Consider the following 25,903-nt stretch of genomic DNA (forward strand, 5'->3'; position numbering starts at 1 on the left):
AAAGAAACATTACTAAAGCTTAAATCACACATAAAACCCCACACACTAGTAGTGGGAGACTTCAACACCCTGCTCACCAATGGACAGGTCTGCCAGACAGAAACTTTTTTTTTAATTGATTTTCGAGACAGGGTTTCTCTGTGTAGTTTTGGTGCTTGTCCTGGATCTTGTTCTGTAGACCAGGCTGGCCTCAAACTCACAGAGATCCACCTGGCTCTGCCTCCCAAGTGCTGGGATTAAAGGCGTGTGCCACCACCACCAGTCAGACAGAGACTTAATAGAGAAATAAGGGAACTAACAAGCATTATGACTCAAATGGACTTAATAGATATCTATAAAACATTCCACCCTCACACAAAAGAATATACCTTCTTCTCAGCACCCCATGAAACCTTCTCTAAAATCGACCACATGCTTGGTCACAAAGTAAATCTCAACTGATATAAAAAAATTAGAATAACCTCCTGTATTTTATCAGACACCATGACTTAAAGTTAGATTTCAACAACAACAAAAATTATAAAAGCCTACAATCTCATGGAAACTGAACAATGCCCAAATGAATCACCAAGAAGGGAAACACACACACACACACACATACACACTTACACACTCACATATACACCACCACTACCACCATCATCATCAGCAACAATAATAATTACAAAATAACAGGAATCAACAATCATTGGTCATTGACCTCTCTCAATATCAGTGGTCTCAATGCCTCAATAAAAAGACACAGACTAATAGAATCGATGCAAAAATAGAATCCATTTCTCTGCTACATTCAAGAAACACACCTTAACATCAAGAATAAACATTACCTCCAGGTAAAGGATTGGAGAAAGATATTCCAAGCAAATGTATTTAAGAAGTAAGCCATTTTAATATCCAACAAAATAGACTTCAAACAAAAACTAATAAAAAGAGATAGGAAAGGACACTACATTTGCGTTGTCTTAGTTAGGGTTTTCTATTGCTGTGAAAAGACACCATGACCATGGCAACTCTTATAAGGAAAGCATTCAGTTGATATGGCTTGCTTACAGTTTCAGAGGTTCAGTCCATTACCATCATGGCTGGGAGCATGGTGGCATGCAGGCAAAGGTGGTTCTGGAGGAATAACTGAGAGTCCTACATCTTGAAGGGAACAGAAAGTCTACTGAGACACTAGGCAGTATCCCACCCTCACAGTGATGCTTCCTCCAACAAGGCCATACCCATTCCAACAAAGCCACACTTCCTAATAGTGCCACTCCCTACAAGATTATGGGGGCCAATTGTGTTCAAACTACCACATTCTATTCCCTGGCCCTGTTGTGGGATGTCTTTCTGTATGCTATGAATATGTGTTGCTCTGATTCGTTGATAAATAAAACTGCATTGGCTTATGGCAGGGCAGGATAAGGTTAGGTGGTACATTGAAACTGAAGACATCATGACCACAGCAACTCTTATAATGAAAACATTTAGGGGCTCACTTACAGTTTCAGAGGCTCAGTCCATTATCATCATGACTGCATGTAGGCAGATGTGGTGCTGGAATAGTAGCTGAGAGCCCTACATCTTTCAGGCAACAGAAAGTCTACTGAGACATTGGGCAGTATTCCGAGCATAGGAAACCTCAAAGCCTGTCCCCACAATGACACACTTCCTCCAAAAAGGCCATACCCACTTCAACAAAGCCATACTTCCTAATAATGCCATTTCCTATGAGATTATGGGGACCAATTACATTCAAATTCCACACCTATTAAATGAAAAATCCACCAAGATGACATTTTAATTCTTAAGATCTATGCCTCAAACACAAGGGCATCCAAATTTGTAAAAGAAACACTACTACATCTTAAATCACATATTGACCCTCACACACTGGTAGTGGGAGACCTCGATACCCCACTCTCATCAATGGACAGGTCATCCAGACAAAAACTAAACAGAGAAATACTGGAGCTAACAGACATTATGAACCAAAGGAACCTAACAGATATCTAAAGAAAATTTCACCCCAAAACAATAGAATATAAATTCTTCTCATCACCTCAATGGAACTTTCTCCAAAAATTTACTAAATATTGGGAGACAAAGCAACTCACAAAAGATACATGAAAACTGAAATAATAACTCCCTGTATCCTATCCGACCACCACTGAGTAAAGCTAGATGTCAACAAGAACAGAAACAACAGAAAGTCTACACATTCATGGAAACTAAACTGTCTACTGCATGAAAAACAGGTCAAGACAGGAATAAGAAAGAAATTAAAGACTTTCTAGAATTCAATGAAAATAAATACACAGCACACCAAACTTATGGGACACAAATGAAAGCAGTAATAAGAGGAAAACACAAAGCACTAAATACATACAGAAAAATAGGCTGACTATCATACCATCAACTTAACAGCACACCTAATAACTCTAGAACAAAAAATAATCACATTCAAGAGGAGTAGATGGTAAGAAATACTCAAACTCAGGACTGAAATCAATGAAACAAAGATTTGGTTCGTTTAGACAATCAAGACAAGCAAATAAGATAAAAATGATAAGAATCCAAACTAACTAAAAGGTAGAGAGAGAATTAAATCAGGAATTAAAAGGGGACATAACAGACACCAAGGAAATCCAGAGAATTGTAAGGACATACTTTAAAAACCTGAACTCCAACAAATTGGAAAATTTAAAAGACATGGGTAATTTCCTTGATAGGTACCACTTACCAAAGTTAAGTCAAGATCGGATAAACAATTTAAATAGACCTATAATCCCTAGTGAAATAGAAACAGGTATTAAAAGTCTCCCACCTCCCCCCAAAAAAGTCCAGGGCCAGATGGTTTTAGTACAGATTCTACTAGACTTTCAAAGAAGCGCTAACACTGATACTCCTTAAATTAGTCCACAAAATAGAAATAGAAGGAATACTTCCCAACTCATTTATGAGGTTGCAGGTACCTTGATACTGAAACCACATGAAGACTCAACAAAGAAAGGAAATTACAGACCAATTTCCCTTATGAACATAGAATCAAAAATACTTAATAAAACACTTGCAAATTGGATCCAAGAACACACAAAAAAGATTATCCACCATGATCAAGTAGGCTCCATCCCACCGATGCAGGGATGGTTCAACATATGAAAATCAGTAAATGTAATCTACTACATAAATAAACTGAAATAAAAAAAAACACATGATAATCTTATCAGATTCAGAAAGGCCTTTGACAAAATCCAACATCCTTCTGATAAAAGTCCTGAAGAGATTAGGGATACAAGGGACATACCTAAACATAATAAAATCAATACACAGCAAGCCTATAGACAGCATCATATTAAATGGAGAGAAACTCAAAGCAATTCTGTTAAAAATCAGGAAAAAGACAGATTTGTCCACTCTTTCCATGCCATTCAATATAGTACTTGAAGTTTTAGCTAGAGCAATAAGACAACAGATGGAGATCAAGGAGATACAAATTGAAAAGGAATAAGTCAAAGTATCTTTATTTGCAGATGGTATGATAGTATACATAAATGACCTTAAAAATTCCACTAGGGAACTACTATAGCTGATAAACATTTTCAGCAAAATGGCTAGATACAAGATTAACTTAAAAACAAAACAAAACAAAACAACCAACAGCCCTCCTATGTACAAATGACAAATGGACTGAGAAAGAAATTAGGGAAACAACACTTTTCACAACAGCCTCAAATAATATAAAATATCTTGGGGTAACTTTAATTAAGCAAGTGAAAACTTGTATGGTATAAACTCCAAGTCTTCGAAAAAAGAAATTGAAGAATATATCACAGATGGGAAGGTTTCCCATACTCATGGATTGGTAGGATTAGCATAGTAATGATGGCCATCCTACCAAAAGCAATCTGCAGATTCAATGCAATCTCCATCAAAATCTCAACATAATTCTTCACAGACCTTGAAAGCAGAATTCTCAAATTCATTTGGAAAAACAAAAAACCCAGGATAGCTAAAAGAACCCTGAGAACTTCTGGAAGTCTCACCATTCTGATTTCAAGTTGTACTACAGAACTATAGTAATAAAAACAACATGGTATTGGTATTGGCATAAACATAGACATGTTGATCAATGGAATCAAATTGAAGACCCAGACATAAGTCCACACACTTAGGAACACCTAATTTTTTATAAAGAAACCCCAAATACACACTGGGAAAAAGACAGCATCTTCCACAATTGGTGTTGGTTAAATTGGATGTCTGTATTTTTAGAAGAATACAAAACTCAAGTACATAACTCAAGTCTAAGTGGACCAAAGACCTCAACATAAAGCCAGTTATACTGGCCCTGATAGAAGAGACAGTGGGAAATAGCCTTAAACTCATTGACACAGGAGATGATTTTCTGACCAGAACACCAATAGTGCAGGTACTAAGATCATTAATTAACAAATGGGACCTCATGAAACTGAAAAGCTTCTGTAAGGCAAAGGACACCATCATTCAGGTAAAGAAGCAGCCTACAGAATGGGGAGAAATTTTTATCAACTCTGCTTCTGATAGAAGACTAATATTCAAAACATATAAAGAACTCAAGAAACTGGATATCAAAACCCCCAGTAATCCAGTTTAAAAGTGGGGTATACACCTAAACAAAGAATTATCAATAGAATAAACTCAAATGGCTGAGAAAAACTTAAAAACAGTCCAACATCCTTAGCCACCAGGGAACTGCAAATCAAAACTACTTTGAGATTCCATTTCACACTTGTCAGATGGCTAAGATCAAGAAAACAAGTGACAGCTCATGCTGGTGAGGTGTTGAACACTCTTCCATTGCTGGTGGGAGTGCAAACTTGTAAAGTCACTATGGAAATCAATGTGGCGATTCCTCAGAAAGTTGGGAATTAATCTGCCTCAAGATACAAGTATACTACTGTTGGTCATATACCCAGTGTACCTACTACAAGGACACTTGTCCAACCATGTGTATTATAGTTTTATTCACAATAGCCAGAAATTGGAAACAACCTAGATGCCCCTCACAGAAGAACTGAATAAAGAAAATGTGGTATAGTTATATAGTGAAGTATTACTCAGCTGTTAAAAAAGTGAAATAATGAAATTTGCTGGTAAATGGATGGGATAGAACTAGAAAAAAAATCATTCTGAGTGAGATAATCCAGACCCAGAAAGATAAATATGGCATGTACTCATTTATAAGTGGATATTATCTGTTAAGTAAATGATAACCATGCTCCAATCTGTAGACTCAGAGGAGGGCTCTAGGTAATGCATGGATCTCCCTGAGAGGGGGAAATAAATAGATTTTTATGGGCAGAGTTGGGGGAAGGTGCTGATGGGAGCTGGGGAATTAGGTAGGGAAAATTGGGAAGAGAGAGAGAGAGAGAGAGAGAGAGAGAGAGAGAGAGAGAGAGAGGAAACATAGCTAGAATTCAAGGGCCTTAGGGGTGTTCGTGGAAACAGTGCAAGGAGAACTTCCTGAAATCTATGAAGGTGATCCTAATGAGGACTCCTAGTAATGGAGGATATGTAGTCTTAACTGGCCATCTCTGATGGCCAGCCAAGACTTCTAGTGGTAGGACTGGGTTGGATCAAATTGAGTTGTTGGTCAAGGGCAGGGGAAATGGAAATATACAAACAACCCAGGCTGCTGCTAAGACAATGAATTGTTCTTTACAAAGCAATAACTGGGCCCTATTGCTGAGGACAACACACACACACACACACACACACACACACACACACACACAAATTCATTAAAAAGAGAAGTTGAGCTGGTACCCACATGGAGCCTTCACCACAACATTCTAGGGTCTTTGGTGTAGAAAGATGTTCTGCAGGCTACTGAAAGAGAAACATGGACACCAACACAGCCACAAAACATTTGACCTACAATCTGTCCTGCCTGCAAATTATGCCAGGGCAATGATAGCGCAGAATTTGTGGGAGTAGCCAACCAATGTCTGATTTGACCTAAGGCCCACTCCATGAGATGGAACATATACAGGACACTTCTATGGTAACCAAGAACCAGAGTCTAGATAGCCCAGAGATCTAGGGTAAAAGCAAACACTGCTTGTAAAAAAAAGTATCAATAAAATGATTCCTAATGATATTCTGTTATACTACTAGATCAGTGCCTTATCCAGTCATCATCAGAGAGGCTTCCTCTGGCAACAGATGGGAACAGATGTACACACACACACACACACACACACACACACACACACACAGAGTCTAAATTGGATGTCTCCATCAAATCCCTCCCCTCAGCGCTCAGGGAATCACAAGGAAACTGTAATAGCCAGAGGGATGGAGGACACCAGAAGAACAAGGCCCTCTGAATCAACTAAGCAAGATGCATATGAGCTCACAGAGACTGAAGAAGCAAGCAGAGTGCCCTTATGAGTCTGCACCAGGTCCTCTGTGTACATATTACAGCTTGTAGCTTAGTATTTTTATGGGACTACTTGTGGGGACCTGCCCCACCAGGAACTTAGGTCACCTGTGAAGAGGTGGCCTGGAACCCAGGAAAGGTAAGTGTGTGCTGCTCGCCCCGTTCCCCAGCCTCCCTCTTACCCGGAGACAATCAGACGCAGCGCGAAGTCAAGTCAAGCAAGAACTCATTTATTGATAGGCACTAAGCCTCTTTTATACCAGAAAACCTCAGAACCCTAGGAGGGGGTGAAGGCACCAACCAATCATTTTAAAGGTCACCTATTTACAAGTTGTTCATGCACTGACATCATCTCCTGTTTTTTAGTATCTTATCTTAGCATAAATAACTTGAGCTAACTTCCTTCCTCACTATTTGTCTTTAATCTCCATACAAACAACCCAAGCTAACTTTCTCTTAGCCATCCTTTGTATCTATTCTCTATACAAACAGCTTAAACTAACTTCCTCTGGTACCACTTGTATACATTCTCTGTGTAAACACCTTAAAGCTTAAGCTCTATTTGTCTAACTTTCTCTCGGCACCCTCTTTGCAGCCCATGTATGCCCCACAGATTCCGCCCCCCCCTTTTTTTTTTTTTTAAAATAAAGTGGACTGTTTACCTGTTTGGCATCCCCACTGACTCTGAGAACAATTGGGTCTCTGACTCATGTTCGTGTTCTTGGAACTCTTTTCTTCCTTTTGGGTTTCTGTGACCAACTTTGGTATGATACTTTCTGCTTCACCTTATTATATTTTATTTTGTCATGTATGGTTGTTGTCTTTTCAAATGAGAGACAGAAAGGGAGTGGATCTGGAGTGGAGGAGAGGTGGGGAGGAGCTGGGACAAGTAGAGGACAGGGAATCTATAATCAACATATATTGTATGAGAAAAGAATCTATTTTAAATAAAAGAGAAAAAGAATAAAAAACGCCTCAACAAGGTTAAGGCTATACAACTGTATGGGGGTCTACAATCCTGTACCATGGCAAGTACTTTCCTGAGAGTAATTGATGTTTGATTCATATTTGTGAAATGAATGATGCTTTTTCCTCCTAGTGTGTATCATTTCCTGCTATTTTCTGCGAACTTTCAGGAAACCTTGTCTTAGTTACTTTTCTATTGCTGTGATAAAACACAATGACCAAGACAACTCATAGAAGAAAACATTGAATTGGGCTTACACTTTCAGAGGCTTAGAGTCCATGATGGCAGAGCAAAGGCATGATGGCATGAACAGTTGAGAGCTCACATCTTGCCCTGAAAACAGGAGGTAGACAGGAAACACTGGGGATAACATGAGTCTTTTGAGACATAAAAGCCCACCTTCAGTGACACACCTCTTCCAATGAGGCCACACCTCTTAATTATTCCCAAACAATTCCACCAGCTGGGGACTAAATATTCAAACATATGAGCTCATGGAGGCCATTCTCATTCAAACCATAAGCCTTATGATCACACTTACCATTTGTGGTCTCTAAGAGTCACAGCTAACCCTTTAGACCACCTAATGAAATTATATGGTCTCTTGCTGTGAACTGCCTAAAGTAGCCCTGTCTGCCAGAATTGCAACATGAGCCATGTTTATGTTTATAAATTATGTAGTAGCTATACTAAAAGAGAAAAAAGAATGAAGTTTTTTATAACAAATTTTATTTAATGAACACATCTAAAACTTGAGATTTAATTATAATATTTTTGTTAAGTCTTAAAAGTCTGTGGTGTATTTAATAGTTCATTATGTCTTCCATTTTCCCAACATCAGGTGCCTAATATCTATCTGCAGTTAGTGGCTGCCATGTGGTCTGATACACTTAGTGTATGTGTTAGACACTGATGTTCTAGTATGGCCTTAGACAGTCAGTCTCCCTGCTTTGCATTGTTCAATGCCAGCTGCTACCGAGCAAATGTCCAGTGAAGGATTTCTGTAGTTCATGAGACTTGACTCTGACATAACCTCAGGGCTATGGGTTCAGATTTTTATGTAGCTCTTACACAGAATTTTGGAACTTTGGATGTGACAATATGATAACACTTTAACACAAACACACACATTTGCATCTCATGCTTGTGTTATCAATAGCTAGTTGTGATGTCTTCAAAATTAGACCGTAGGTAATGTATTTATCTAAAATGATTCCATATCTTTTATAGATTGATTCAAAAAATTGAAATAAAACTGATTGACCAAGTGAGGAAGAGAAGTAGTTTTGCTGACAAAACTCATTTGATTTTTTTCCTTCTTAATTTGCCATGTTAGCAGAAAACAATTTTGGGGCTGTTAATAAAGGCAGAAGGCTTTAATCAACTAAAATCTCAAGTTAGTGGGTAAAGATAATATAGTAAATGATCTCAGGACAAGAGAGTACACACTTGTATAACCATAAAACAATACAATTAGAGCTCACATTTACTACTATACCAGTGCGGGCCTGGGAGAGATTTTTTTCTCTGACGTTGGCAGTGGGTGAGTAATTAGAGAGCTATTGGACAATGTAGATTTAGATTGTATGCTTTAATTTCTGGTATTTACAATATATTCATGCATGTACACAGAGAATTATGTAAATGTGTTTCACTACAGTTATTCTATTATCAAACATAAGAAAATGATCAAAATGTTTATCAAAATAGAATGAGCTAAATAAATCATGATACATTGCAGTAGATTACTATATATTTCTTTAAAACTGAGACATCTCTAATATCCTTACATAAAACTCAGTCTAGCATATATTGTTTAATATTGTTTAAAGAGAAAGAATAAGATAAAATAAGATACATTGATGTAGGTTATGGGATTGCAAGCACTTGCTGCCCATTTTTTAAAAAATACAGTTTTATTGATGCACAACCTCCCCCATTTTTCTTTTTTTACATGGATCTGTCTATGTGAGTTATGACTGCTTTTATAGAAAACGTTTACTATCTGTCTCTGTAGAAAAACTTGTGGTGAGGCTTATTTGCTATTATTTGTGTTATGTAATGTTAGTTAGGACAGCATATAAAGAAATGAGAACATGGACTCTTGACACGCAACTGTGCTGTTGTGAACCTGAGAATATTCTCAAAGGTATGCTGATCGAAACCCTCTGTCATCAAGGAGATTGAAATTAAAATCAATGATATATTTCTACGTGCCTTTATAAGTACTCTTTTTTTTTTTTTTTTGGTTTTTGTTTTTCCAGACAGTGTTTCTCTGTGTAGCTTTGGTGCCTGTCCTGGATCTCGCTCTGTAGACCAAGCTGGTGTTGAACTCACAGAGATCCACCTGGCTCTGCCTCCCAAGTGCTGGGATTAAAGGTGTGCGCCAACACCTCCTGGCTTCTACATGCCTTTTAATGTTTTATTGCTTCATTCTTTTGTTTTTAAAAAGTGAAAAATAAATTGAAAATGTCACACATGCACACACACACACACACACACACACACACACACACACACATAATAAATTTTGGTCAAATATACCTCTCCCTCCCTCTCCTCCAACTCCTCCAGCACCCAACCTTTTCCTCCCAATTTTATGTACTGCTTTTAGAGATCATCAAGTTCATCGGGTGCCGAAACGATGTGTATGGGTGTAGGACCATCTGCTGCCCCAGTGCGGGCAGCCTATCAGGAGTCACATTTCCCAGCAGCCATGAATTGCCAACAGCTCCTCAGCTGGAGTGCAACTTCACAAGTCTCTTCCATACCCAGGTTGATTTTGTGTAGATCTTCTGTATGCAGTGACAACTACTTTGAGTTCATGTGTGCAAAACCCCTGTCACACTCAGAAAACACTGTTTTGTAGCAGTGGTGGTCACCCACTACCTCTAGCTTTATACTCTTTTTATTCCCCTTCTATAAGGATCCTTGAGCCTGAGGAAGAGGGATGTGTGATACAGCTGTTTCATTTAGGGCCGGACACTCCACAGTCATTTATTCCCCCCTTATTGACCAGTTGTGGGCCTCTGTATTATTAATTACCATTCACTGCAAAACAAAAGTTTCTCTGATGAGGGTTAAGAAATGTACTAGTCTATAGGTAAGATATAAAAAAAAAATACCCAGGGTGCAGTTTCATACTGTGTCCATTTAGCAGAATAATAATGGGTTCTCTCCTGTGGCCTATGACCTACACATCCACAGCTTCTCGACTCAGTTGACACTACCGGGCATGTGTTCTGTCTTGTGAAGAAGGCCTTAAACCCACTTAGAAAGTCTTTGGTTACTCCTAGAGCACCTGTGCCATGTTTCCACCAAAAGACATACCTTGCCAGGCAAGCTGCTTTGGTACCTTACAGTCGGATAAGGTTGTTGATCATTTCTCTCCTTGAATCATGTGCATGGCATTATTGTAGCATTATAAAAGCTGGCCAGTAGGGGTGAAGCTCTAGGTTGGTACCATCTGGATTTCTCCATTTGAACATTAAACATTATTTCTTAGCCACTTGTATTTCTTCTTTTGAGAACTCTGTTTGATTCCATGCCCTACTTTTAATTTTTTTTAAAATTGGTGCTTAGTTTTTTAGTTCTCTGTATAGTCTAGACACTAATACTCTGTCAGATTACACCTGGTAAAGATTTTATTTTTACTGTCCTAAAGGTGTATTCACTTGATTGAGTGTGCCCTTTGCTTTACAGAACCCTTTAAGTTTCATGAGATTTCCATTTGCCAGTTGGTCTTAATCCTGTGCTACCAGAGTCCTGTTCAGGAAGTCGTTACTTGTCCCGTAAGTTGAGTTGTACCCCCACTTTCTCCTCTAACAGACTCTGAATTCCTTTTTGTTCTGGTTAGCTTTGTCACCTTGACACAAACCCAGACATCTATGGAAAGGGGGGCCTCCTTGGTTGTGTTACCTTGATTAGGTTATCCTATGGGCATGTCTGGGGGGTCTTTTCTTGATTAATGATTGAGCTGGAAGGGTCAAGCCCACTGTGGGTGGTGCCACCTTTGGGCAAGTGGTCATGGGCTGTATAAGAAAACAAGCTGAGAAAGCCACAAGCCCCAGATGGTGAGCAGCACTCCTCCATGGCATTGTTTCAGCTCCTGCTTCCGGGTTTCTGCCCGGATTTTCTGCCTTGATTCCCCTTCCTGATGAACCATAAACTGTACATTGAAATAAAGCCTTTCCTCCATGGAAGTTGCTTTGGTTTGTGGTGATTACCCCAGCAATAGAAAATAAAGTAGGGCACTTCTACATGATTTTAAGACATTATTCATTTCCTTTTGTTATGACTGGTTCTATACCACACCAAAAAACAAATTTTAAAGTTGGAAAATTCAATCAACCAGTTCATTATTTTGTATACTAAATAGCTAGTTTTTTTTTCTTCTTCTGGTTATGAACTAACAAAATGTGTTGCCTGGAGGAGGGGGGCTGAGCAGAAGGAGTTACTTGAAAGAGTGTAACTAATATTTCAGAGTGTATGGGAAAGGACTTGTCCAGAGTGCTAAAGCCAGTGCTCACATTGGAATGGAGTAAACTCTAGGCTTGTTTGAGAGGCCACAGCAGCACCATGGCTAGGCTTCTCCTGGCCCCAGCCTCCACCAGGCCTGAGTTTTAATTCAGTTTCAGTTTCTGTTTCTGTACCCTGTTGAGTTTCAGTTTCTGTTTCAGTACCATATTAGAGCAGGAAGAGGAGCCTCAGCCAATCATGTTCAGGATGACCTCATCTCCTCCTGGCTGCCTATAGAAGAAGCCTGTGAGCTCCATTGGGGTCTCCGCCATTTTGTAGTCTGGCTGGCAGACCCCAGTATGTTGGAATAAACAATAACCCTGCTGTTTGCATATGTGAGTGGTGGTCTCTGTTTTGTGGGGTGTTCTGTGGACCCTAACACTATCAGACCTGGCTTTGAATGAATATCAGACTTTTGGGGGTGCACATTCATACAGGAAGAATCTATTTGGAGTTTGACCAGTTACTCTGTCTGGACTCTAGGATCATGCCCATCATGCTTGCTAGGTTTTCTCAGTTCAGGCTCCTGTCTATGGAATGGCTTACGTTTAGATAATCAGGTAACTTGTGTGTGTGCGTGTGTGTGTGTGTGTGTGTGTGTGTGTGTGTGTGTGTGCAGCATCTATAATAATACTGAACATGACTCATGTGGTAACTCTGGATTAATATGATGTCTCTCTTGGTATGGTTGTTCTTTTGAGGTGATGAAGCTAAGGTGTCTTCTGGCTGAAGGCTGAGTACCCTTCTTCCTTTAGCAGCCCAGCTCTAGCCAGTGATACTCTAAATTTGGTGCTATTTGTTCTGATACAATGACCTGGCAAAGTTTTCTTCTTAATTTAACAATGACAATAGTGACAACAAAATTCCCCTTTTATGAAACTTTGGATATTTACCTTAAAACATGCAGTCATCTTTATCTCTTGACATCTGTCCTTTCACTCTGTTTTGTGTTGACTAATACCTTGCTCTCTGGGGTCCTGGATGATCTGACAATCTCTTGGTCTCCACATGTCTCATTCGAGAACCTCTTTTTAGTGCTTAGCTATGCCTGTTTAAAACCACACCACATCAAAGAATATGTGGTAACATTCATACCCACAGACACGGTCCTTGTGTGTCTGAGGGTGTTTCCTTTGGTAATTACAGTAGTAAATCTTTCCCAGCATAAGCTCTCCATGCCCCCCTGTGATGCTAGACACTCTGTTCTTTCATGGTTCTGCTTCATGCTGTTCCTGACTTGAATGCACCCAGCACTTGCTACTCAGAAAACACCTCTTATTCTACTGTGTTTGTCTTTGACTCCCTAGAGGGATCATCACCCTCTTGTCTTCAGTGCTCAACATTTTATTCTTGAACCTATCAGCGTTTATTGTAGTTAAGTGATTTGCTTTTGTGCTCTACTTGCTCCTTGATCACAAATTGCACCTTAGTTATTTCGAGCACCATATGTTTTGAATAGTAGCAAACACAGGGTGAATCTACACAAAAGGAGGTTGAATGAAGGGTCTGGCCCTTAAGAATTTAAAGTTGGGTTCTGTAAGTATTGAGGAAATTATGGCAGTAAATTCATTCAATAGCACAAATTTACTAACTATCTCCTATGGGCCAGATCTGACGTGATGCCTGGTGTACACCGGCACACATTAAGGAACAAAACCGAAAATCTCTATATTTTTTTCAGTGATGAGATACGGGCAGAGAATGATAGATGAATGTAGGCAATACTTTCATTTCTTGTGGTCTAAAAATTGTAAATTATTACAAAAAGCAAACAGAAAAATAGAGCAGAATGCAAGAAGCCAGGAGTACTAGTGCTGGGAAGGACAACGTCCAGTCCTCTCACTAATGACATCCAAATCTGCGCTACTTATCTAAAGACGAACACATTTAAGTCTGAGGCCAGCTCCAGAAGATGAGAATTATTTGTCTTATCTTCTTTAAATAGATTAGGAAATGAAAACAAATGTGTCATCTAAGTTGACTACACAGACGGGTTCATACCTGTACTTGGGTTTGGATTTGAACCCAGGTAGTCTAACCTAAAAGTATAGGTTCTTAATTAGTACTTTGTTGTTTATAGGATGTGGTAAGTCTCCTGAATTCTTCTTCAGTTTTTAAATATCTGGTGTAGTAACCTTTTCCTTTAAAGGCAAATTCATTAAAAAAAAAAATAAAGGCTTTTCACAGGCAGGGGGCAGCAAATGATTGGTTTTGAGCGGGAACAGTTCATGCAGGATGACTTACAAAAACAAAAAACCCTCCACAAAAACCTGTTTAATTATAGTAAATAACATCCCTAAATAAGATTCAATTCACATCTTCCTTATTCTTTTAGAGTAACATTCATTTCTTTCATGCTGACATAAACATTTAAAACTATTGCTTTAAAGTAATAAATTTACATATCATCTCAATCTGAATCTTGGTCTAAATATCAACATTTACTAATATCTTCCTGCTTTGATTTTATATTATTTTAAGATGCCAGGATGTGTGCATTCTTTTCTTTCTACTTTGTTTTTTCAAATTACATTCTCATTTTTTTCTTTGTTTGTTTGTTTTTTTTTTAAATGTATATTCTGGTTACAGTTTTCCCCTCCCAGCTCCTCCCCATTGCCCCTCCCCTCTGGATCCACTCCTTTTCTGTCTCTCATTAGAAAAGAACAGGCTTCTGAGAGACAACAACCAAACACAGCAAAATAAGATTAATAGTAAGATAAAATAAAACCCATCCCATCAAGGCTGGATAAGACAAATCAGCAGAAGTAAAAGAGCCCAAGAGAAGTCACCAGAATCATTTTTTAATTTCAGTAACTTTTGGTTAGCATGAAAGATAATGGTTTCCGTTAGGTCCCACCCTTGCAGCTCTGCCCTACCACCCTCTGTTCCCCCTCCTCCCACTGACTCCTTCCTCCCTCTAAGTAATCCCTACTCTGCTTTCATGTTGTATGGATGTAAATGTGCATATATGTACATTTAGATTCTACACATGAGAGAAAACATGCTTTATTCACCTTCCCCCATTATTCTCTCTCTTTTTCCTCCTACTTCCTCTCTTTAAAGCTCTTCCCCTGCATAGTCTCCCTCTACTTTCATGTCCTATATCCTTTAAAAAAATCTATTGGACTATATATATTATTTAAATATATTTTAAATTATCAGAGCTAGAAAAATAAATAAAATTGATGTGTACTTATGTTTTTACATATACTTTTTATTATTTGGAACCTTCATACATGTATAGGATGAACTATAGCCATATACGCCTCATCTCATTTTCCCTTCAAGTCCTCCCATATCCCCTATAATCCCCCATCATAACTTTGTATCTTCTTTTCCTTTACTGGGAACCCAATAGGTTCAGTTAGTGCTGCCAATATACAGATGGGTGTGGGCTCATTGCTGGGAGGAGGGGCAATCTACCAGAAGCCACATCCTCAAAGAAGAACGATTCTCCCTCCTCAGCAGGATCAACGGCAAATGGTTTCTCAGTGGGGTTTGGGGCTGTGATCATCTCCTCCTTCTCTGTTATGTTTCCCCAGCCTGCTGACTTTCCATGTTTCCATACTATATTGCTTCATCTTCTGAATCATTATAGAATCATGTTTCTATCTTTTTTATAATTTAAACTCCCCCACCCCCCACATAATTTAGGTAAACTTTATCCTGAGCCACTTTATTAATTACAAGCTCTGAACTTACTCAGCTTTGAGGCCTCTGTACACTGAGTCTTGCGTGGAGTAGGTTCCTTGCTCGGGGCCTTTGCATGTGCTGTTCCCTTTGCTAGGAGTGATTGGCTCTGATATCTGCATGACTACTTCACTCTCTTGTGTGGGTTCTTCACTGAAAATTCACATTCTCAGTGTCTGAAATCCTCCTGCTTTACATCATTTTGGATTTCCTTTTCCTGTAATATTATTTTTTTTTCTTAGCACAAAATACATAACGAATTGTGTTTTTTCTCATTTATCTTATTTATTTATTTATTTATTGGTCTAGAATGCAAGTTACACTAGAATAGAGAGTTTTGCCAATTCTGTTTGCAACTCTATTCATAGTGCTTAGCACAAAGTAGGAGACCAATACATATTTAAGGAATAAATAAACAGATAGCAGCCTTCAACAAACACAGCAGAAATGAGCCATAGTGTATATGCATTGGATCTGAGCCTAGAACTAATGTCAAGGGAGATGAATGGGTTTCCCCCGTCATATGTGGAAACGCACTAGCAAAATTAGCTCACATTTACCTAGATCTATTTTATAAAAAGCCAACTAATTGTTTCACTGTGTTAGCGAGCTTCTATGTAAGAGTCAACATGTAAGGATTCCAATCCATTTCTACACATCAGAGGACCTTTGTCTCCTTACCTGCCAGAACAGCGAGATGCTTCAAAGACCTCTGCTCAGCTCCTCGCTGCTGTTACCTGTGGTTTGTACCATTGAGTCCATTGGTACATGTTTGTTTACATGGTGTGGCATATGGCAGTGGTCAGTTCTGGCCGCAGACATGTCCTGAAGATTAACAGTGGCACTAGGCCTTACTATGTGGTTTTTGTCATTGAAAATTAGATTTCTTTTCTAACAACTGAGTGCTGAACGTTTTGACAGGAATTTTGAATGAGGAGGTTCAGAGTTCTCATCCTGTTGCAAAATAGTGGGTTTCAAGGACACTTACTGAGTTGATAGTAAATTACCTTCACTCAACAAAAACAAGTTCAGATTTGGATAAATTCGGGGGAATTTGATACTTAGGACAAAATAGGGAAAATGTTCAGACTTGTAGTATAATTTATCAGAGTACAAAATAATATCAGTTTCAATTTGTTTGAGTGCAAATAATTCCCAGAAAGTCTGACTTTTGTAAAGTTTTCCAATTTTGCTTTCAAGTAAAGAAAAGTGCCTAAGAGTAACACAGATGCTCTGAAGAAAACTGCGTGGCTTTGCTTTTAGAGCAGGAAGACTCTATTTAATAATTTTGATTATTTTATTTGGTCAATTTCCCTTAGCTTTAGTCAGAGTTATTGGTTTTGTTAAATAAAACAGAAACCTGGACCTCTTTGTAAGGGGAGACCTTGTTTGACAGGGTTACTGTAAGTGGGGAGTGGGACATTGCAGTAGAGAGGATGCTGTGGCCCTGAGACTACTGAGTAGTCTCAACAACTGGAGAGAAGGTATTTCCTTTCTAAGACATGAATCAGGCGACAAAGAACTGACACAGGATGTGGGGTGACAGAGAGGTGGGAACAGAGTAGAGATCTGAACAGAGCAAAGAACAGCAATTCAGAGGGTCCATGGCCTTGTCAGAGCAGAGGTAAACATGGAGCAAAGATCTTGACAGGAAGGGTGATTCCTTGTGGCAAGCCAAGCTGCAGACCTCAGAAAAGAGCAGGGAGGTGCCTTTAACCTCTGGTGGGTTCCAACACAGAGCTCAGGTCAAATTTGTTCACTTTGGAACTTAGGGTAGGTTTAGAAAAATACCCTAGCCTTTTTTTTTCTTTTACAAAGGGATTAAAATAATAATTTGATGGCTGTTAATTTTGACATTTGAAATTTGCTCTTCAAGATACGTGTATGTGTGTGGTATGTAAATCATCTAAAAATAAAATCATGAACACAAAAGGAATCTTTAGAGATAAAGAACACAATTGGACATGCAGTTTGCTACTGGTTTGTATGGTAACTGACACCCAGGGGCACTGCATATTTAAAATAAGAATATGAAGTGTAGGAAAAAAGTAATCTTTGAATTTGAATATTCAGGAAGTCTTTCTTAAAGGCATTCACCCTTTTCCCTTAAGGTGTTTCCTCTATAGGAAAATGAAAGACTGTTTATTGAATTCCTAAAAAGTTCTTTCTGAATGAAGGGCAAAGATAAGACAAGAAAGTTGAAAAATATACAAAGAATTAGGATAAAGCATCAGGAGTTTCATTTTTTATATTGTACTAAAAGACTAGGAAGCGTAAAGTTCATAGTGAATCAGTTTATCGTTATTGTAGGAGACAAATCGCACTGAGAACGGCTGACTCGGCTTTCTCGTGTTGTGTACTTACGTCACAGTTTGATTTTTCCTGAAGTATCTCCCCAGGTGAAAACGTACAATTGTATTAAAATCTCTGAAACTTTAAACACTTCAAAACCAAATAAAAGTGGACTTGGGATAGGGGAACCCTGGAGCAGTGTGGGAAAATTCGTTCCTACTGAGACTCACCACTGAGGAAACCTAGTAACCACGTAGGCACTTAACGAGTGGGTTACCCCAGGACAGCCCAATGTTCCTGACCTCGGAGTCCTCTTCTGTTAAAGATAAGCAGGTGGGACTTAACAGCCTGTGTGGCTGCATACATTTCTCTTCTCAATGCCAGAAATTCCTAGACTTATGAAGGAATTTAAATACTGTCTCATCAATGTTGCAAAAAAGGTGAGTACAGGTCAAAAGGAATGCTTCTACATTTGGAGGAGGCCGGCTAGAAAACCTGCAGAGAATATAAAGTGGGAGAGATTTTGCTTTGAGAAGAGCCCAGTGCTCAGGGAAATAATGGCTGTCGCTGGTGACACGCGCAGAGCATCCGCCTTCCTCCTTCTCTGCCTGTTTTACGGTTTTGCTCCCCCCCCCCCCTTTCTGCAGAGTACTCAGTCAAGGAAGGACCCAGTTCCCAGCCTCAGCTGCATCGGTGACAGCTCAACCTTCCCAGGGGCCTACCCACAGGGCAGGGAACAGCTTCGCTGCCATTTCACTTCCAGACAGTAGATGTCGCTGGTTTTCTGTCGGAAGAGTCTTCGAAGCCGGCTACTCGTTGAGGGTCTCATGTATCAAATCCACGCTGAACCACCTCAGACTCAGGTATGTTCGATTTTTACGTATAATCACACCTTCTAGACAGCTATTTCACAGATTTATGTAAAGTACCCAAACAGTGCTCCCCACTTTAGATATTTCTGTTGAAGAGGTTTTTTTTTCTTTCTTTTTTTAAAATTCTTTTTTCTTTCTCTTTCTGATTTGATGCCACTGGTGGGAAAAGCTCTCTCCCTGCCTTAAAGATTTTCCTTAAATCATGCCGTCTTCCATGAGGCATTGAGAAGCTGTCTTCTGGAAAAGGGATTTTAAAGAAAGTGTATAAATGATAATATCTTCTGGCTAAACTTCAGCAGTTTCTTCAAAGAAACTTAAACTCGTATCACCCATTTGATTTTTATGCCTTTGAATATTTCCGTCTCCCTTTAAGCCAGAAGATATCCTTTAATCTTAAAAAAAAAATGTGGCTAAGAATTGGTTTTCTGAGAACAGTTTGCTATTTCTCCTTAATGCTGTCCCAGTAACCCAAAGGGAAAATTATACAGCAGATATGCTTATTTCCATAACAAATAGAATGTACTACCATAAAAAATATTTGCCTGCCTTGTGTAGAAATGTCAAAGTCAGGAGCTATGAAGATGGCCCAGTCAGTAAAGTTCTTGCTGTCCCAGCATGAGGATGGGTGTGAGTCCCAGAACGCGTGAACAGGTGGTACACATCGAGGTGCAAGTCTGTAATCCGCGCTAGGGAGGCAGACACAGGAGGGTCACTCGGGCTCTCTGGCCAGCCAGTCCAGTCAAATCAGTCAGCTTCAGGTCCAGTGAGAGACACAGTTTCAAAAATGAAGGCGAAGAGCCAGCAAACTGCTCAGTGGACGAAGCACTGGCCACACAAGCCTGACCAACCGAGTTTGTTTCCCAGTGCCCATGTAAGGTGGAAGGAGGGAGCCAGCTTCACTACATTGTCCTTTGACCCCCACACATATGCCATGGCACATCCCCTCGTCTCTTTCTCTCTCCTCCCTCTCTATCTTTTACATACATACACATAGACACACACACACACACACACACACACACACACACACACACACACACACACAGAGTGACTGAGGAAAATATCTGCCGTTAACTTCTGATCTCCATGCTCACATACACATGCACAGATGTTCATACCTACATGTGCACACACACACACATAAACACAAACATACAGTGCACACATACACCATTACACAAAGACAAAATATTTCAATGATGCCTTCTTAGCAAGTGTTTTAAAGAGTTTTTATGAAAACAAATTGTGGAGAATTTGAAGAAAAATTATCACTAATAAATTCATAATTTTTGCAGCTTGACTGACTAATGTTCCTTAATACAATTGCATTTATTTCACTAGATGTAAATTTTAAAATATAAGCTCTCTTTTGGGGTATGAAACAAGGATGGTATTTGACCAAACGTTATTTAAAGCCAAACCCTAAAGGTAGATGTTGGCGCAAAGAGGGCTTCATTAAAAGGTTTTTAGAATCCATAATTCACCTCAAAATCATGAATCACTTTAGCTCTCCTTAGAAATGTCTTCCGCCGGGCGGTGGTGGCGCACGCCTTTAATCCCAGCACTCGGGAGGCAGAGCCAGGCGGATCTCTGTGAGTTCGAGGCCAGCCTGGGCTACCAAGTGAGTCCCAGGAAAGGCGCAAAGCTACACAGAGAAACCCTGTCTCGAAAAACCAAAAAAAAAAAAAAAAAAAAAAAAAAAGAAGAAATGTCTTCCGTTTGAAAAACAACCAGCCACTTCTTGGTGTTGTTTTTAAAGAGATAACCTATATGTATTTTATGAGATAAGTTAAATTTTTAATGAGTTCTGTTATTAGAATAAAAACACTTAAAGATTGCTGATACATTCTCAAACCTGGTGGTTTTGGAGACGTCATAGTCTCTGGTGGTGTTCCCAACAGAGGGTCATGTCAGTCCACGTTTCATTCTCATTCTCCAATTACCTGAGTGTCATGGCACCAGAGCACAGGCCTCTCTGACCTGGTGATGGATCTGTGGAGCTGTCAATCCCAGATTTATTGCTTCATTTGGGAATGAGCTGTCTCAGGAGTACGTGCCCTACAGATCTTTCCAGATTGGCAGAAGCTATTCATGAGGGCAAAATAGAGGTCTACACCTTACACACCTATAGGTATGAGGCTGTACAAGTGCTTTTTATTCTGAATACAGTTAAAACTTCAAAATGACAACACTAATTTATGTAATTAATCCTAACTCTGTATTTTGCTGTCTGGCAACAACCACAGCTAAACCCATGATAGACTTCAAACAGTATAAGTGAGAAATCATCTTTGTGAGCCGGAATACATAAAGCAGCCATTACAATATCCTTCTATAACATGTTAGAAGAACATCACAATCACATTGCCAATATTACTTTTCTGAAAAACAGAAAAAACATTTGCAGCAAGTCTTCCTGCGGAACCGGTACCGCACACTTTGAACTAGCCATCACACACAGCTATTGAATGTATGTCCAGGACACTCCGACTCTGGCTAATCCCTATTTTCAACTGTTTTATAACTTAGACTTCCTAAGAACTCAGAACAATTTCTTGGAGTCAGATTTTTTTCTTCTGCCAAGAAATAAGACTGAGAAATGCAAGGGTGTTCCACATTTTCTCCGTTCTTCCCTCTCTGCGCTTCTCATAACCAATCATTCTCAGACACAGTGACTGTGCTCAAATGCTGTCTCCATTTCCCCGGCATATACTACCACTCTCTCTCTAAAATCTCCTCATTTCTGTTTTTTCCCATAAAAGTGGTTGGTCATTTGTAATTCTCTCTTTTATCTCTTCTTTAAGTTATGGACAACAAATTTTTCCTCTGACATGTTTCTGCTTTTGTATCATTGAAATAAATGTTACATGTCTTTTCTTGTGAGAAATCTATCATCTATTTATCATGTATCTATCTATCTATCTATCTATCTATCTATCTATCTATCTATCTATCTATCTATTAATTTACCTATCACCTATGTGTGTATCTATCTATCATCTATCTATCTGTCTGTCTGTCTTTTATCTAGATATCATTTATCTGTCATCTATCTATCTATCTATCTATCTATCTATCTATCTATCTACCTATCTATGAGTTGATGACATAAATATAGAAGGGTGCTATGTTAGGTAAGAAAGGAGACAGATGTGTTTGTCATCTCTCCAGGATTGAGATCACTATTACTTTACACAAGAGACTGTGGCCTGCGTTCCTCCGGTGGCCACTTCCTTCTTTTCTTTCTTTATTTTTTTTTTATTTATTTATTTATTTATTTTTTTGGTTTTTTCAAGACAGGGTTTCTCTGTGTAGCTTTGCGCCTCTCCTGGAACTCACTTGGTAGCCCAGGCTGGCCTCGAACTCACGGAGATCCGCCTGGCTCTGCCTCCCGAGTGCTGGGATTAAAGGCGTGCGCCACCACTGCCCGGCTCTTTCTTTATTTTTTAACATAATTTTTTAATCGATTCTTTGGGAATTTCACATGTACCCGAATCCTACTCATTTCCTAGTCCCTCCACATCCGCCCCCACCCCCATAGCATGCTCCAAAGGAAAATTAAAAAACTATTAATTAAAACCAAACCAAAACAAACAAAAAAACCACCTCACTCCTCCATCTTTCCTGCCCCTCCAACACTTCTTCATTTGTTGTAGTGGCCCTGGGAGCTGTGGTGTGTCAGACAGTGTACCCTTTTGTCTACTCTGCTTTAGCAAGTGTTCATTGCAATGAGTCGTTGGTCTGGTTCAAGGCCTCTGGCTTCTGGTACACCGTCAGCATGGGACCCTCACTAAAACCCCTCTGGGATATCCTGCTGTTATGTGGGGTCATGGAGATCCCACAGCCATGGTTCTACAGGATCAGTCCCTTCATGCACTCTGACAAGTCATGGATGGGACAGATGCTGGGGTGGGCTAACTCAAAGCCCTGGATGTGGATCTGGATGTCAGCTGATTTGGTCAGTCTGGGCCTCTGGGATAGAATCAGCTCTTCTATGTCCATGCCATTGGGGATGGCTTTCCCATACCTGTGGTGAGGGGTGTGGGACCACTTCTACTGCATTGGCCAGTGAGGGGCAGGGTCTTTTCTCCCTGGCTCAGCTGGTTCAGCATGGCCCTCGGATTTCAACACACATGGCTCCGATGCTCCCCTGTGGTATCTTGGGCCACAGAGATCAGCATAGACCCCAACTGCAGTAGGACCATGGATCCAGACACGACCCTTGGCAGCAGCTTGGGCCCTGAAGTCACCCTGGCCCCAGGCGGCAAATAGGCCACTCACATCAGTCTGCTCCTTACAACCTTGGTTTCTTCAGTTCTGTCTGAAGAACTGGACACATGAAGTGGTCCACTTCTCTTTCTCACCCATTTCTTCACCATGTATTCACTCATCACAATGGCATCTACCTGCCCAGTGCCTTGTGGAGCTGGACAGGCCTGTGACTACCTTCAGCCAGTCCAGGGCTGTGAGGACCCAGTGGGCCTGTTGGCTACTTCCTTCTTTACACAGAGTAAAGATTTGTATTCGATTTGAACACTGCTTTACTTTATTGGCTTCTTTTTACTGGTAATTTATGTGCCATGAGATTCACTTGTATAAGTGCACAAATCAATGTGGTTCAGTATATCTAGTGAGCTGTGTAATGTTTATTAAAGTCTAGGTTTAGAATATTTCCATCGTCCCCCCAAAACACATTTGCACCCACTTTAATCACTTTTCTATTGACTGACATTTAACACATCAATGTTTTAAAACACTGAATGTTTAGAATATCTTCATCCAATAGTACTATTTAAAAAAAATTTTTTGAGACATGATCTTGTTATATAGTCCAGGCTGGCCTCAAACTTTTGATTCACTTGCCTCTGATGGGATTATAGGGTTGTGCCATCATGCCCAGGCAATAGTATGAATATTAATGTTGGAGAATGCTGTGTCAACCAATTTTATAGATATTTTAATCTCTTACAAATTTTCTCGCAACTCATTAATAGTTAAAGCTATCTGATTGGATCTTTTCACTTTAAACTTTTATTCTGTCAAGCTCCTATATCTTAGAAGTTTGCTTCTTATGTAATTGCAGACCCACTTTTTCATTGACAAGGAACTTGTCAGTAGGACAAGCACCTCAACCATCTTGACCAAACAGCTAACTCCATTCACTGTTTATTAAGCTAGTAAAACAATACTATGATTAAAAACAGTTATCATTTTATTCAAGATTCTCAAATGATTTTTGTGGATATTATCTTATATCTTCATTGAGTGATTTATGAATTGGTAGGAAGAAAGCAAAAAGCTAGAGGTGTGCATCACTTATTCCTGGCTACGTGGCTATTCCCAGGGTGCAGTTTTCTTAATAATTTGAAACATTTTAGTGCTCAGATAGCCCTGGTTTGGCAACTAAAAGACATGGATTTGCAGATGGCAAACCAGGAGTTTTAATGTCCTCACTCCCCTAGCACTGGTAACTACTTTCTGTATTGGAAAGCCGTTGGTCAGAGACCGACATTTGGCTCTTTGTTTATTCCTTTGTTACCTGTTCATGCTTGTGTAAGTAGCCTGTTCCCTTACCTTCTAACTATTTCTGAAACTTGTCCTTGTATTTCTTTGCCCAGTTCAGACAGCGGTTGTCCCTCTCTTGGATTTGTGGAACAGTCTCAGCCTGTGGTTCTCTGGCACCCTCTCTCCACTAGTTCCAGCGTCAGTCTGTCTTCTCAGCACAGCCAGAGTGAGCTCTGGGAACCAGCTCCTTCCATACAGCCCTTCAATGTGCCTCTGCCAGAACGAAGGCATGCTTCTCAGCACAGTGGAAAGCCTGTTGCCTCCTGTCCTCTGCCACCCTTCACCCATTTCTTATCGGTCTTCACACACCTTTGATGTATGTTCTAGTAACACTGTCTGCTGGATTATTCTCTCCAAGCTGTTTGGTTTTCTTTCGTGCATAATTTTTTCTTTACCTGCATAGTTTTGACAATTTGTTTTCCCTCACACAGTGCGGGTATCTTTTCCAGAAAGCTTTACCTTAAGCGTTGCTTAGGTGAAGGGCACTTCCTCTTTTGTGCTTCTATAAGAATGTATACACACACACTCACACACACACAAACACTCACACACTCACATACACACATTACTACTATTGCTGTCCTTACAAAGTTACCAGTATTCAATTCTGGGGCCTACTCTCTTCACTTAACTTCCATCATGTCACTCATCTTAATTGATTGGGGTAGGTATCTTTGGTGTGAAATGTCTTGACAGTGATCATGCCTGGATCATTTCTGTATTTACAGTGTTTTGGAAGTAAGGTATATATTTTTTAAAGATTTATTTTTTATTTTATATGCATGAATATTTTACTTGCATGTATGTATCTACGCCACATGCATGCATGGTGCCTGCAGAGGTCAGAAGAGGGCGTTAGATTCTTCTGAGCTGGAGTTACAGGTGGTTGCAAGCCACCATGCTGGGAAATGAACTCTTAACTGCAGAGCCATCTCTCCAGCTTCTGTAGGAGATATTTTGTGTGGACTTTCTGATAACCAGAACTTGATTGAATTAGTGACAACATTTCTTGGTTTCTGAATTTTGCTTGGACTTCTTTTATGTGTGTGTTTCTGTTAAACTTTTGATCAATTTGTCGCTCTTATTTTTAATCAATGCCTTTCTAGAATGTTACAGATATGAATGCATTTTACAACATGTATAGAAGTGAATCAGGTCTGATCTTGAGATACAAAGCCTGTAGCCAGTGCTAGAGAGATGAAACCTGTGGGAACACTGGTGGGAATAGGTGAGGGGGAGTGCTTGCTTCACAAGCATGAAGAGCTGATCTCTAGCACTTGTGTGAAGAGTTGGGCTGCTTTCAGGCACCTGTAATGCCAGCAGGGAGATGGAGGTAGGACAGTCCTGGAGGCTGGTCAGCCAGTCAGTCAATTGCTGGTCTCCACCTGCAGTGAGAGACCCTGTCTCAGACAATAAGGTAGAGTGTGATAGAGAAAGACACTTGGTGTCTACCTCTGGCCTCCATACATACATGGACACATGTCCCCACACCCACATGTATCCATGCACACATACAAAACACAAATAGTAGCTAAATGTCTCTTTGGTATTTCTCTCCCTCTCTCTCTCTTTTCTAAATCATCTCACTAT

The 25,903-nt window shown here is 39.7% G+C and overlaps 1 long non-coding RNA gene across 2 annotated transcripts in view; it reads left to right on the top strand.

Annotated features, from left to right (window-relative positions):
* LOC131903346 (uncharacterized) overlaps nucleotides 1–25,903 on the top strand; it is a 71,581-nt gene that overhangs the window by 23,557 nt on the left and 22,121 nt on the right. The window contains exon 2 of one of the 2 annotated variants that reach the window (XR_009377503.1): nucleotides 18,524–18,739. The exons of the other annotated variant lie outside the window; for it this stretch is intronic. This is a non-coding gene — a long non-coding RNA (uncharacterized LOC131903346). The remainder of the gene's footprint in view (nucleotides 1–18,523; nucleotides 18,740–25,903) is intronic. 2 annotated transcript variants of the gene reach the window in all.

This window comes from Peromyscus eremicus, chromosome 2 (assembly GCF_949786415.1).
Source record: "Peromyscus eremicus chromosome 2, PerEre_H2_v1, whole genome shotgun sequence".
Lineage (NCBI taxonomy): Eukaryota > Metazoa > Chordata > Mammalia > Rodentia > Cricetidae > Peromyscus > Peromyscus eremicus.